Below are 12,610 nucleotides of genomic sequence, written 5' to 3' on the forward strand. Positions count from 1 at the left end.
TCCACACACCAGTCACCAGGGCTTGACTCACTTCAAAGGGTGACAATTCCACACACCAGCCCCCAGTGCTTGACTCACTTCAAAGGGTGACAACTCCACCCCCCAGCCACCAGGGCTTGACTCACTTCAAACTCCACACACCAGCCACCAGGGCTTGACTCACTTCAAAGGGTGATAACTCCACACCCAGCCACGAGGGCTTGACTCACTTCAAACTCCACACACCAGCCACCAGGGCTTGACCCACTTCAAAGGGTGATAACTTCACACCAAACCACCAGGGCTTGACTCACTTCAAAGGGTGATAACTGCACACCCAGCCACCAGGGCTTGACTCACTTGAAAGGGTGATAACTCCACCCCCCGGCCACCAGGGCTTCACTCACTTCAAAGGCTGATAACTCCACACCTCAGCCACCAGTGCTTGACTCACTTCAAACTCCACACACCAACCACCAAGGCTTGACTCTCTTCAAAGGGTGACAACTCCACACCCAGCCACCAGGGCTTGACTCACTTCAAAGGGTGATAACTCCACACCCAGCCACCAGGGGTTGACTCTCTTCAAATGGTGACAACTCCACCCCCCAGCCACCAGGGCTTGACTCACATCAAAGGCTGACAACTCCACACCCAGCCAGCAGGGCTTGACTCATTTCAAAGGGTGATAACTCCACCCCCCAGCCACCAGGGCTTGATTCACTTCAAAGAGTGATAACTTCAACCCAGCCAACAGGGCTTGACTCACTTCAAAGGGTGATAACTCCACCCCCCAGCCACCAGGGCTTGGCTCACTTCAAAGGGTCATAATTCCACCCCCCAGCCACCAGGGCTTGACTCACTTAAAACTCCACACCCCAGCCACCAGGGCTTGACTCACTTCAAAGGGTGATAACTCCACACCCCAGCCACCAGGGCTTGACTCACTTCAATGGGTGACAACTCCACCCCCTAGCCACCAGGGCTTGGCTCACTTGAAAGGGTGACAAATCCACCCCCCAGCCACCAGGGCTTGACTCACTTCAAAGAGTGATAACTTCACATCCCAGCCACCAGGGCTTGACTCACTTCAAAGGGTGACAATTCCACACACCAGCCCCCAGGGCTTGACTCACTTCAAACTACACACACCAGCCACCAGGGCTTGACTCACTTCAAAGGGTGATATCTCCACAGCCAGCCCCTAGGGCTTGACTCACTTCAAAGGCTGATACCTCCACACCCAGCTACCAGGGCTTGACTCACTTCAAAAGGTGATAACTCCACACCCAGCCACCAGGGCTTGACTCACTTCAAAGGGTGATAACTCCACCCCCCAGCCACCAGGGCTTGACTCACTTCAAAGGGTGACAAATCCACCCCCCAGCCACCAGGGTTTGACTCACTTCAAAGGGTGATAACTTCACACCCCAGCCACCAGGGCTTGACTCACTTCAAAGGGTGACAACTCCACACACCAGCCCCCGGGGCTTGACTCACTTCAAACTACACACACCAGCCACCAGGGCTTGACTCACTTCAAAGTGTGATATCTCCACACCCAGCCCCTAGGGCTTGACTCACTTCAAAGGCTGATACCTGCACACCCAGCTACCAGGGCTTGACTCACTTCAAAAGGTGATAACTCCACACCCAGCCACCAGGGCTTGACTCACTTCAAAGGGTGATAACTCCACCCCCTAGCCACCAGGGCTTGACTCACTTCAAAGGGTGATAACTCCAACCCAGCCACCAGGGCTTGACTCACTTCAAAGGGTGATAACTCCACACCCCAGCCACCAGGACTTGACTCACTTCAAACTCCACACACCAGCCATCAGGGCTTGACTCACTTCAAAGGGTGATAACTTCACACCCAGCCACCAGGTTTTGACTCACTTCAAAGGGTTATAACTCCACACCCCAGCAACAAGGGCTTGACTCACTTCAAACTCCACACAACAGCCACCAGGGCTTGAACCACTTCAAACTCCACACACCAGTCACCAGGGCTTGACTCACTTCAAAGGGTGACAATTCCACACACCAACCCCCAGTGCTTGACTCACTTCAAAGGGTGACAACTCCACCCCCCAGCCACTAGGGCTTGACTCATTTCAAACTCCACACACCAGCCACCAGGGCTTGACTCACTTCAAACTCCACACACCAGTCACCAGGGCCTGACTCAATTCAAAGGGTGACAATTCCACACACCAGCCCCCAGGGCATGACTCACTTCAAAGCGTGACAAATCCACCCCTCAGCCACCAGGGCTTGACTCACTTCAAAGAGTGATAACTTCACACCCCAGCCACCAGGGCTTGACTCACTTCAAAGGGTGACAATTCCACACACCAGCCCCCAGGGCTTGACTCACTTCAAACTACACACACCAGCCACCAGGGCTTGACTCACTTCAAAGGGTGATATCTCCACACCCAGCCCCTAGGGCTTGACTCACTTCAAAGCCTGATACCTCCACACCCAGCTACCAGGGCTTGACTCACTTCAAAAGGTGATAACTCCACACCCAGCCACCAGGGCTTGACTCACTTCAAAGGTTGATAACTCCACCCCCCAGCCACCAGGGCTTGACTCACTTCAAAGGGTGATAACTCCAACCCAGCCACCAGGGCTTGACTCACTTCAAAGGGTGATAACTCCATACCCCAGCCACCAGGGCTTGACTCACTTCAAACTCCACACACCAGCCATCAGGGCTTGATTCACTTCAAAGGGTGATAACTTCACACCCAGCCACCAGGGCTTGACTCACTTCAAAGGGTGATAACTCCACACCCCAGCAACAAGGGCTTGACTCACTTCAAACTCCACACAACAGCCACCAGGGCTTGACTCACTTCAAACTCCACACACCAGTCACCAGGGCTTGACTCACTTCAAAGGGTGACAATTCCACACACCAGCCCCCAGTGCTTGACTCACTTCAAAGGGTGACAACTCCACCCCCCAGCCACCAGAGCTTGACTCACTTCAAACTCCACACACCAGCCACCAGGGCTTGACTCACTTCAAAGGGTGATAACTCCATACCCCAGCCACCAGGGCTTGACTCAGTTCAAACTCCACACACCAGCCATCAGGGCTTGACTCACTTCAAAGGGTGATAACTCAAACCCAGCCACCAGGGCTTGACTCACTTCAAAGGGTGATAACTCCACACCCCAGCCACCAGGGCTTGACTCACTTCAAACTCCACACACCAGCCATCAGGGCTTGACTCACTTCAAACTCCACACACCAGCCACCAGGGCTCGACTCACTTCAAAGGGTGATAACTTCACACCCAGCCACCAGGGCTTGACTCACTTCAAAGGGTGATAACTCCACCCCCAGCCACCAGGGCTTGACTGACTTCAAACTCCACACCAGCCACCAGGGCTTGACTCACTTCAAAGGTTGATAACTCCACACCCCAACCACCAGGGCTTGACTCACTTCAAAAGGTGATGTCTCCACACTCAGCCCCCAGGCCTTTACTCACTTCTAAGGCTGATACCTCCACACCCAGCCACCAGGGCTTGACTCACATCAAAGGCTGACAACTCCACACCCAGCCAGCAGGGCTTGACTCACTTCAAAGGGTGATAACTCCACCCCCCAGCCACCAGGGCTTGATTCACTTCAAAGAGTGATAACTTCAACCCAGCCACCAGGGCTTGACTCACTTCAAAGGGTGATATCTCCACACCCAGCCCCCAGGGCTTGACTCACTTCAAAGACTGGTACCTCCACACCCAGCCACCAGGGCTTGACCCACTTCAAAGGGTGACAACTCCACACCCCAGCCACCAGGGCTTGACTCACTTCAATGGGTGATAACTCCAACCTAGCCAACAGGGCTTGACTCACTTCAAAGGGTGATAACTCCACACCCCAGCCACCAGGGCTTGACTCACTTCAAACTCCACACCCCAGCCACCAGGGCTTGAGTCACTTCAAAGGGTGATAACTGCACACCCCAGCCACCAGGGCTTGACTCACTTCAAAGGGTTAAAACTCCACCCCCCAGTCACCAGGGCTTGGCTCACTTCAAAGGGTGACAAATCCACCCCCCAGCCACCAGGGCTTGACTCACTTCAAAGGGTGATAACTTCACACCCCAGCCACCAGGGCTTAACTCACTTCAAAGGGTGACAATTCCACACACCAGCCAGCCCCCAGGGCTTGACTCACTTCAAACTCTACACACAAGCCACCAGGGCTTGACTCACTTCAGCGGGTGATATCTCCACAACCAGCCCCTAGGGCTTGACTCACTTCAAAGGCTGACACCTCCACGCCCAGCTACCAGGGCTTGACTCACTTCAAAGGGTGATAACTACACACCCAGCCACCGGGGCTTGATTCACTTCAAAGGGTGATAACTCCTCACCCCAGCCACCAGGGCTCGACTCACTTCAAACTCCACACACCAGCCATCAGGGCTTGACTCACTTCAATGGGTGATAACTTCACACACCAGCCCCCAGGGCTTGAGTCACTTCAAAGGGTGATACCTCCACACCCAGCCACCAGGGCTTGATTCACTTCAAAGGGTGATAACTCCACCCCCCAGCCACCAGGGCTTGACTCACTTCAAAGAGTGATAACTCCAACCCAGCCAACAGGGCTTGACTCACTTCAAAGGGTGATAACTCCACCCCCCAGCCACCAGGGCTTGGCTCACTTCAAAGGGTCATAATTCCACCCCCCAGCCACCAGGGCTTGACTCACTTAAAACTCCACACCCCAGCCACCAGGGCTTGACTCACTTCAAAGGGTGATAACTCCACACCCCAGCCACCAGGGCTTGACTCACTTCAATGGGTGACAACTCCACCCCCTAGCCACCAGGGCTTGGCTCACTTGAAAGGGTGACAAATCCACCCCCCAGCCACCAGGGCTTGACTCACTTCAAAGAGTGATAACTTCACACCCCAGCCACCAGGGCTTGACTCACTTCAAAGGGTGACAATTCTACACACCAGCCCCCAGGGCTTGACTCACTTCAAACTACACACACCAGCCACCAGGGCTTGACTCACTTCAAAGGGTGATATCTCCACAGCCAGCCCCTAGGGCTTGACTCACTTCAAAGGCTGATACCCCCACACCCAGCTACCAGGGCTTGACTCACTTCAAAAGGTGATAACTCCACACCCAGCCACCAGGGCTTGACTAACTTCAAAGGGTGATAACTCCACCCCCCAGCCACCAGGGCTTGACTCACTTCAAAGGGTGATAACTCCAACCCAGCCACCAGGGCTTGACTCACTTCAAAGGTGATAACTCCACACCCCAGCCACCAGGGCTTGACTTACTTCAAACTCCACACACCAGCCATCAGGGCATGACTCACTTCAAAGGGGGATAACTTCACACCCAGCCACCAGGGCTTGACTCACTTCAAAAGGGTGATAACTCCACACCCCAGCAACAAGGGCTTGACTCACTTCAAACTCCACACAACAGCCACCAGGGCTTGACTCACTTCAAACTCCACACACCAGTCACCAGGGCTTGACTCACTTCAAAGGGTGACAATTCCACACACCAGCCCCCAGTGCTTGACTCACTTCAAAGGGTGACAACTCCACCCCCCAGCCACCAGGGCTTGACTCACTTCAAACTCCACACACCAGCCACCAGGGCTTGACTCACTTCAAAGGGTGATAACTCCACACCCAGCCACGAGGGCTTGACTCACTTCAAACTCCACACACCAGCCACCAGGGCTTGACCCACGTCAAAGGGTGATAACTTCACACCAAACCACCAGGGCTTGACTCACTTCAAAGGGTGATAACTGCAAACCCAGCCACCAGGGCTTGACTCACTTGAAAGGGTGATAACTCCACCCCCCGGCCACCAGGGCTTCACTCACTTCAAAGGCTGATAACTCCACACCTCAGCCACCAGGGCTTGACTCACTTCAAACTCCACACACCAACCACCAAGGCTTGACTCACTTCAAAGGGTGACAACTCCACACCCAGCCACCAGGGCTTGAGTCACTTCAAAGGGTGATAACTCCACACCCAGCCACCAGGGGTTGACTCTCTTCAAATGGTGACAACTCCACCCCCCAGCCACCAGGGCTTGACTCACATCAAAGGCTGACAACTCCACACCCAGCCAGCAGGGCTTGATTCACTTCAAAGGGTGATAACTCCACCCCCCAGCCACCAGGGCTTGATTCACTTCAAAGAGTGATAACTTCAACCCAGCCACCAGGGCTTGACTCACTTCAAAGGGTGATATCTCCACACCCATCCCCCAGGGCTTGACTCACTTCAAAGACTGGTACCTCCACACCCAGCCACCAGGGCTTGACCCACTTCAAAGGGTGACAACTCCACACCCCAGCCACCAGGGCTTGACTCACTTCAAAGGGTGATAACTCCAAACTAGCCAACAGGGCTTGACTCACTTCAAAGGGTGATAACTCCACACCCCAGCCACCAGGGCTTGACTCACTTCAAACTCCACACCCCAGCCACCAGGGCTTGAGTCACTTCAAAGGGTGATAACTGCACACCCCAGCCACCGGGGCTTGACTCACTTCAAAGGGTTAAAACTCCACCCCCCAGTCACCAGGGCTTGGCTCACTTCAAAGGGTGACAAATCCACCCCCAGCCACCAGGGCTTGACTCACTTCAAAGGGTGATAACTTCACACCCCAGCCACCAGGGCTTAACTCACTTCAAAGGGTGACAATTCCACACACCAGCCAGCCCCCAGGGCTTGACTCACTTCAAACTCTACACACCAGCCACCAGGGCTTGACTCACTTCAGCGGGTGATATCTCCACAACCAGCCCCTAGGGCTTGACTCACTTCAAAGGCTGACACCTCCACGCCCAGCTACCAGGGCTTGACTCACTTCAAAGGGTGATAACTACACACCCAGCCACCGGGGCTTGATTCACTTCAAAGGGTGATAACTCCTCACCCCAGCCACCAGGGCTCGACTCACTTCAAACTCCACACACCAGCCATCAGGGCTTGACTCACTTCAATGGGTGATAACTTCACACACCAGCCCCCATGGCTTGAGTCACTTCAAAGGGTGATACCTCCACACCCAGCCACCAGGGCTTGATTCACTTCAAAGGGTGATAACTCCACCCCCCAGCCACCAGGGCTTGACTCACTTCAAAGAGTGATAACTCCAACCCAGCCAACAGGGCTTGACTCACTTCAAAGGGTGATAACTCCACCCCCCAGCCACCAGGGCTTGGCTCACTTCAAAGGGTCATAATTTCACCCCCCAGCCACCAGGGCTTGACTCACTTAAAACTCCACACCCCAGCCACCAGGGCTTGACTCACTTCAAAGGGTGATAACTCCACACCCCAGCCACCAGGGCTTGACTCACTTCAATGGGTGACAACTCCACCCCCTAGCCACCAGGGCTTGGCTCACTTGAAAGGGTGACAAATCCACCCCCCAGCCACCAGGGCTTGACTCACTTCAAAGAGTGATAACTTCACACCCCAGCCACCAGGGCTTGACTCACTTCAAAGGGTGACAATTCCACACACCAGCCCCCAGGGCTTGACTCACTTCAAACTACACACACCAGCCACCAGGGCTTGACTCACTTCAAAGGGTGATATCTCTACAGCCAGCCCCTAGGGCTTGACTCACTTCAAAGGCTGATACCTCCACACCCAGCTACCAGGGCTTGACTCACTTCAAAAGGTGATAACTCCACACCCAGCCACCAGGGCTTGACTCACTTCAAAGGGTGATAACTCCACCCCCCAGCCACCAGGGCTTGACTCACTTCAAAGGGTGATAACTCCAACCCAGCCACCAGGGCTTGACTCACTTCAAAGGTGATAACTCCACACCCTAGCCACCAGGGCTTGACTCACTTCAAAGGGTGATAACTGCACACCCAGCCACCAGGGCTTGACTCACTTGAAAGGGTGATAACTCCACCCCCCGGCCACCAGGGCTTCACTCACTTCAAAGGCTGATAACTCCACACCTCAGCCACCAGGGCTTGACTCACTTCAAACTCCACACACCAACCACCAAGGCTTGACTCACTTCAAAGGGTGACAACTCCACACCCAGCCACCAGGGCTTGACTCACTTCAAAGGGTGATAACTCCACACCCAGCCACCAGGGGTTGACTCTCTTCAAATGGTGACAACTCCACCCCCCAGCCACCAGGGCTTGACTCACATCAAAGGCTGACAACTCCACACCCAGCCAGCAGGGCTTGACTCACTTCAAAGGGTGATAACTCCACCCCCCAGCCACCAGGGCTTGATTCACTTCAAAGAGTGATAACTTCAACCCAGCCAACAGGGCTTGACTCACTTCAAAGGGTGATAACTCCACCCCCCAGCCACCAGGGCTTGGCTCACTTCAAAGGGTCATAATTCCACCCCCCAGCCACCAGGGCTTGACTCACTTAAAACTCCACACCCCAGCCACCAGGGCTTGACTCACTTCAAAGGGTGATAACTCCACACCCCAGCCACCAGGGCTTGACTCACTTCAATGGGTGACAACTCCACCCCCTAGCCACCAGGGCTTGGCTCACTTGAAAGGGTGACAAATCCACCCCCCAGCCACCAGGGCTTGACTCACTTCAAAGAGTGATAACTTCACATCCCAGCCACCAGGGCTTGACTCACTTCAAAGGGTGACAATTCCACACACCAGCCCCCAGGGCTTGACTCACTTCAAACTACACACACCAGCCACCAGGGCTTGACTCACTTCAAAGGGTGATATCTCCATAGCCAGCCCCTAGGGCTTGACTCACTTCAAAGGCTGATACCTCCACACCCAGCTACCAGGGCTTGACTCACTTCAAAAGGTGATAACTCCACACCCAGCCACCAGGGCTTGACTCACTTCAAAGGGTGATAACTCCACCCCCCAGCCACCAGGGCTTGACTCACTTCAAAGGGTGACAAATCCACCCCCCAGCCACCAGGGTTTGACTCACTTCAAAGGGTGATAACTTCACACCCCAGCCACCAGGGCTTGACTCACTTCAAAGGGTGACAACCCCACACACCAGCCCCCAGGGCTTGACTCACTTAAAACTCCACACCCCAGCCACCAGGGCTTGACTCACTTCAAAGGGTGATAACTCCACACCCCAGCCACCAGGGCTTGACTCACTTCAAACTCCACACACCAGCCACCAGGGCTTGACTCACTTCAAACTCCACACACCAGCCATCAGGGCTTGACTCACTTCAAACTCCACACACCAGCCACCAGGGCTCGACTCACTTCAAAGGGTGATAACTTCACACCCAGCCACCAGGGCTTGACTCACTTCAAAGGGTGATAACTCCACCCCCAGCCACCAGGGCTTGACTGACTTCAAACTCCACACCAGCCACCAGGGCTTGACTCACTTCAAAGGTTGATAACTCCACACCCCAACCACCAGGGCTTGACTCACTTCAAAAGGTGATGTCTCCACACTCAGCCCCCAGGCCTTTACTCACTTCTAAGGCTGATACCTCCACACCCAGCCACCAGGGCTTGACTCACATCAAAGGCTGACAACTCCACACCCAGCCAGCAGGGCTTGACTCACTTCAAAGGGTGATAACTCCACCCCCCAGCCACCAGGGCTTGACTCACTTCAAAGGGTGACAACTCCACACACCAGCCCCCGGGGCTTGACTCACTTCAAACTACACACACCAGCCACCAGGGCTTGACTCACTTCAAAGTGTGATATCTCCACACCCAGCCCCTAGGGCTTGACTCACTTCAAAGGCTGATACCTGCACACCCAGCTACCAGGGCTTGACTCACTTCAAAAGGTGATAACTCCACACCCAGCCACCAGGGCTTGACTCACTTCAAAGGGTGATAACTCCACCCCCTAGCCACCAGGGCTTGACTCACTTCAAAGGGTGATAACTCCAACCCAGCCACCAGGGCTTGACTCACTTCAAAGGGTGATAACTCCACACCCCAGCCACCAGGACTTGACTCACTTCAAACTCCACACACCAGCCATCAGGGCTTGACTCACTTCAAAGGGTGATAACTTCACACCCAGCCACCAGGGCTTGACTCACTTCAAAGGGTTATAACTCCACACCCCAGCAACAAGGGCTTGACTCACTTCAAACTCCACACAACAGCCACCAGGGCTTGAACCACTTCAAACTCCACACACCAGTCACCAGGGCTTGACTCACTTCAAAGGGTGACAATTCCACACACCAGCCCCCAGTGCTTGACTCACTTCAAAGGGTGACAACTCCACCCCCCAGCCACTAGGGCTTGACTCATTTCAAACTCCACACACCAGCCACCAGGGCTTGACTCACTTCAAACTCCACACACCAGTCACCAGGGCCTGACTCAATTCAAAGGGTGACAATTCCACACACCAGCCCCCAGGGCATGACTCACTTCAAAGCGTGACAAATCCACCCCTCAGCCACCAGGGCTTGACTCACTTCAAAGAGTGATAACTTCACACCCCAGCCACCAGGGCTTGACTCACTTCAAAGGGTGACAATTCCACACACCAGCCCCCAGGGCTTGACTCACTTCAAACTACACACACCAGCCACCAGGGCTTGACTCACTTCAAAGGGTGATATCTCCACACCCAGCCCCTAGGGCTTGACTCACTTCAAAGCCTGATACCTCCACACCCAGCTACCAGGGCTTGACTCACTTCAAAAGGTGATAACTCCACACCCAGCCACCAGGGCTTGACTCACTTCAAAGGTTGATAACTCCACCCCCCAGCCACCAGGGCTTGACTCACTTCAAAGGGTGATAACTCCAACCCAGCCACCAGGGCTTGACTCACTTCAAAGGGTGATAACTCCATACCCCAGCCACCAGGGCTTGACTCACTTCAAACTCCACACACCAGCCATCAGGGCTTGATTCACTTCAAAGGGTGATAACTTCACACCCAGCCACCAGGGCTTGACTCACTTCAAAGGGTGATAACTCCACACCCCAGCAACAAGGGCTTGACTCACTTCAAACTCCACACAACAGCCACCAGGGCTTGACTCACTTCAAACTCCACACACCAGTCACCAGGGCTTGACTCACTTCAAAGGGTGACAATTCCACACACCAGCCCCCAGTGCTTGACTCACTTCAAAGGGTGACAACTCCACCCCCCAGCCACCAGAGCTTGACTCACTTCAAACTCCACACACCAGCCACCAGGGCTTGACTCACTTCAAAGGGTGATAACTCCATACCCCAGCCACCAGGGCTTGACTCAGTTCAAACTCCACACACCAGCCATCAGGGCTTGACTCACTTCAAAGGGTGATAACTCAAACCCAGCCATCAGGGCTTGACTCACTTCAAAGGGTGATAACTCCACACCCCAGCCACCAGGGCTTGACTCACTTCAAACTCCACACACCAGCCATCAGGGCTTGACTCACTTCAAACTCCACACACCAGCCACCAGGGCTCGACTCACTTCAAAGGGTGATAACTTCACACCCAGCCACCAGGGCTTGACTCACTTCAAAGGGTGATAACTCCACCCCCAGCCACCAGGGCTTGACTGACTTCAAACTCCACACCAGCCACCAGGGCTTGACTCACTTCAAAGGTTGATAACTCCACACCCCAACCACCAGGGCTTGACTCACTTCAAAAGGTGATGTCTCCACACTCAGCCCCCAGGCCTTTACTCACTTCTAAGGCTGATACCTCCACACCCAGCCACCAGGGCTTGACTCACATCAAAGGCTGACAACTCCACACCCAGCCAGCAGGGCTTGACTCACTTCAAAGGGTGATAACTTCAACCCAGCCACCAGGGCTTGACTCACTTCAAAGGGTGATATCTCCACACCCAGCCCCCAGGGCTTGACTCACTTCAAAGACTGGTACCTCCACACCCAGCCACCAGGGCTTGACCCACTTCAAAGGGTGACAACTCCACACCCCAGCCACCAGGGCTTGACTCACTTCAATGGGTGATAACTCCAACCTAGCCAACAGGGCTTGACTCACTTCAAAGGGTGATAACTCCACACCCCAGCCACCAGGGCTTGACTCACTTCAAACTCCACACCCCAGCCACCAGGGCTTGAGTCACTTCAAAGGGTGATAACTGCACACCCCAGCCACCAGGGCTTGACTCACTTCAAAGGGTTAAAACTCCACCCCCCAGTCACCAGGGCTTGGCTCACTTCAAAGGGTGACAAATCCACCCCCCAGCCACCAGGGCTTGACTCACTTCAAAGGGTGATAACTTCACACCCCAGCCACCAGGGCTTAACTCACTTCAAAGGGTGACAATTCCACACACCAGCCAGCCCCCAGGGCTTGACTCACTTCAAACTCTACACACCAGCCACCAGGGCTTGACTCACTTCAGCGGGTGATATCTCCACAACCAGCCCCTAGGGCTTGACTCACTTCAAAGGCTGACACCTCCACGCCCAGCTACCAGGGCTTGACTCACTTCAAAGGGTGATAACTACACACCCAGCCACCGGGGCTTGATTCACTTCAAAGGGTGATAACTCCTCACCCCAGCCACCAGGGCTCGACTCACTTCAAACTCCACACACCAGCCATCAGGGCTTGACTCACTTCAATGGGTGATAACTTCACACACCAGCCCCCAGGGCT

The sequence above is a fragment of the Pleurodeles waltl genome, chromosome 3_1 (assembly GCF_031143425.1).
Source record: "Pleurodeles waltl isolate 20211129_DDA chromosome 3_1, aPleWal1.hap1.20221129, whole genome shotgun sequence".
Taxonomy (NCBI): domain Eukaryota; kingdom Metazoa; phylum Chordata; class Amphibia; order Caudata; family Salamandridae; genus Pleurodeles; species Pleurodeles waltl.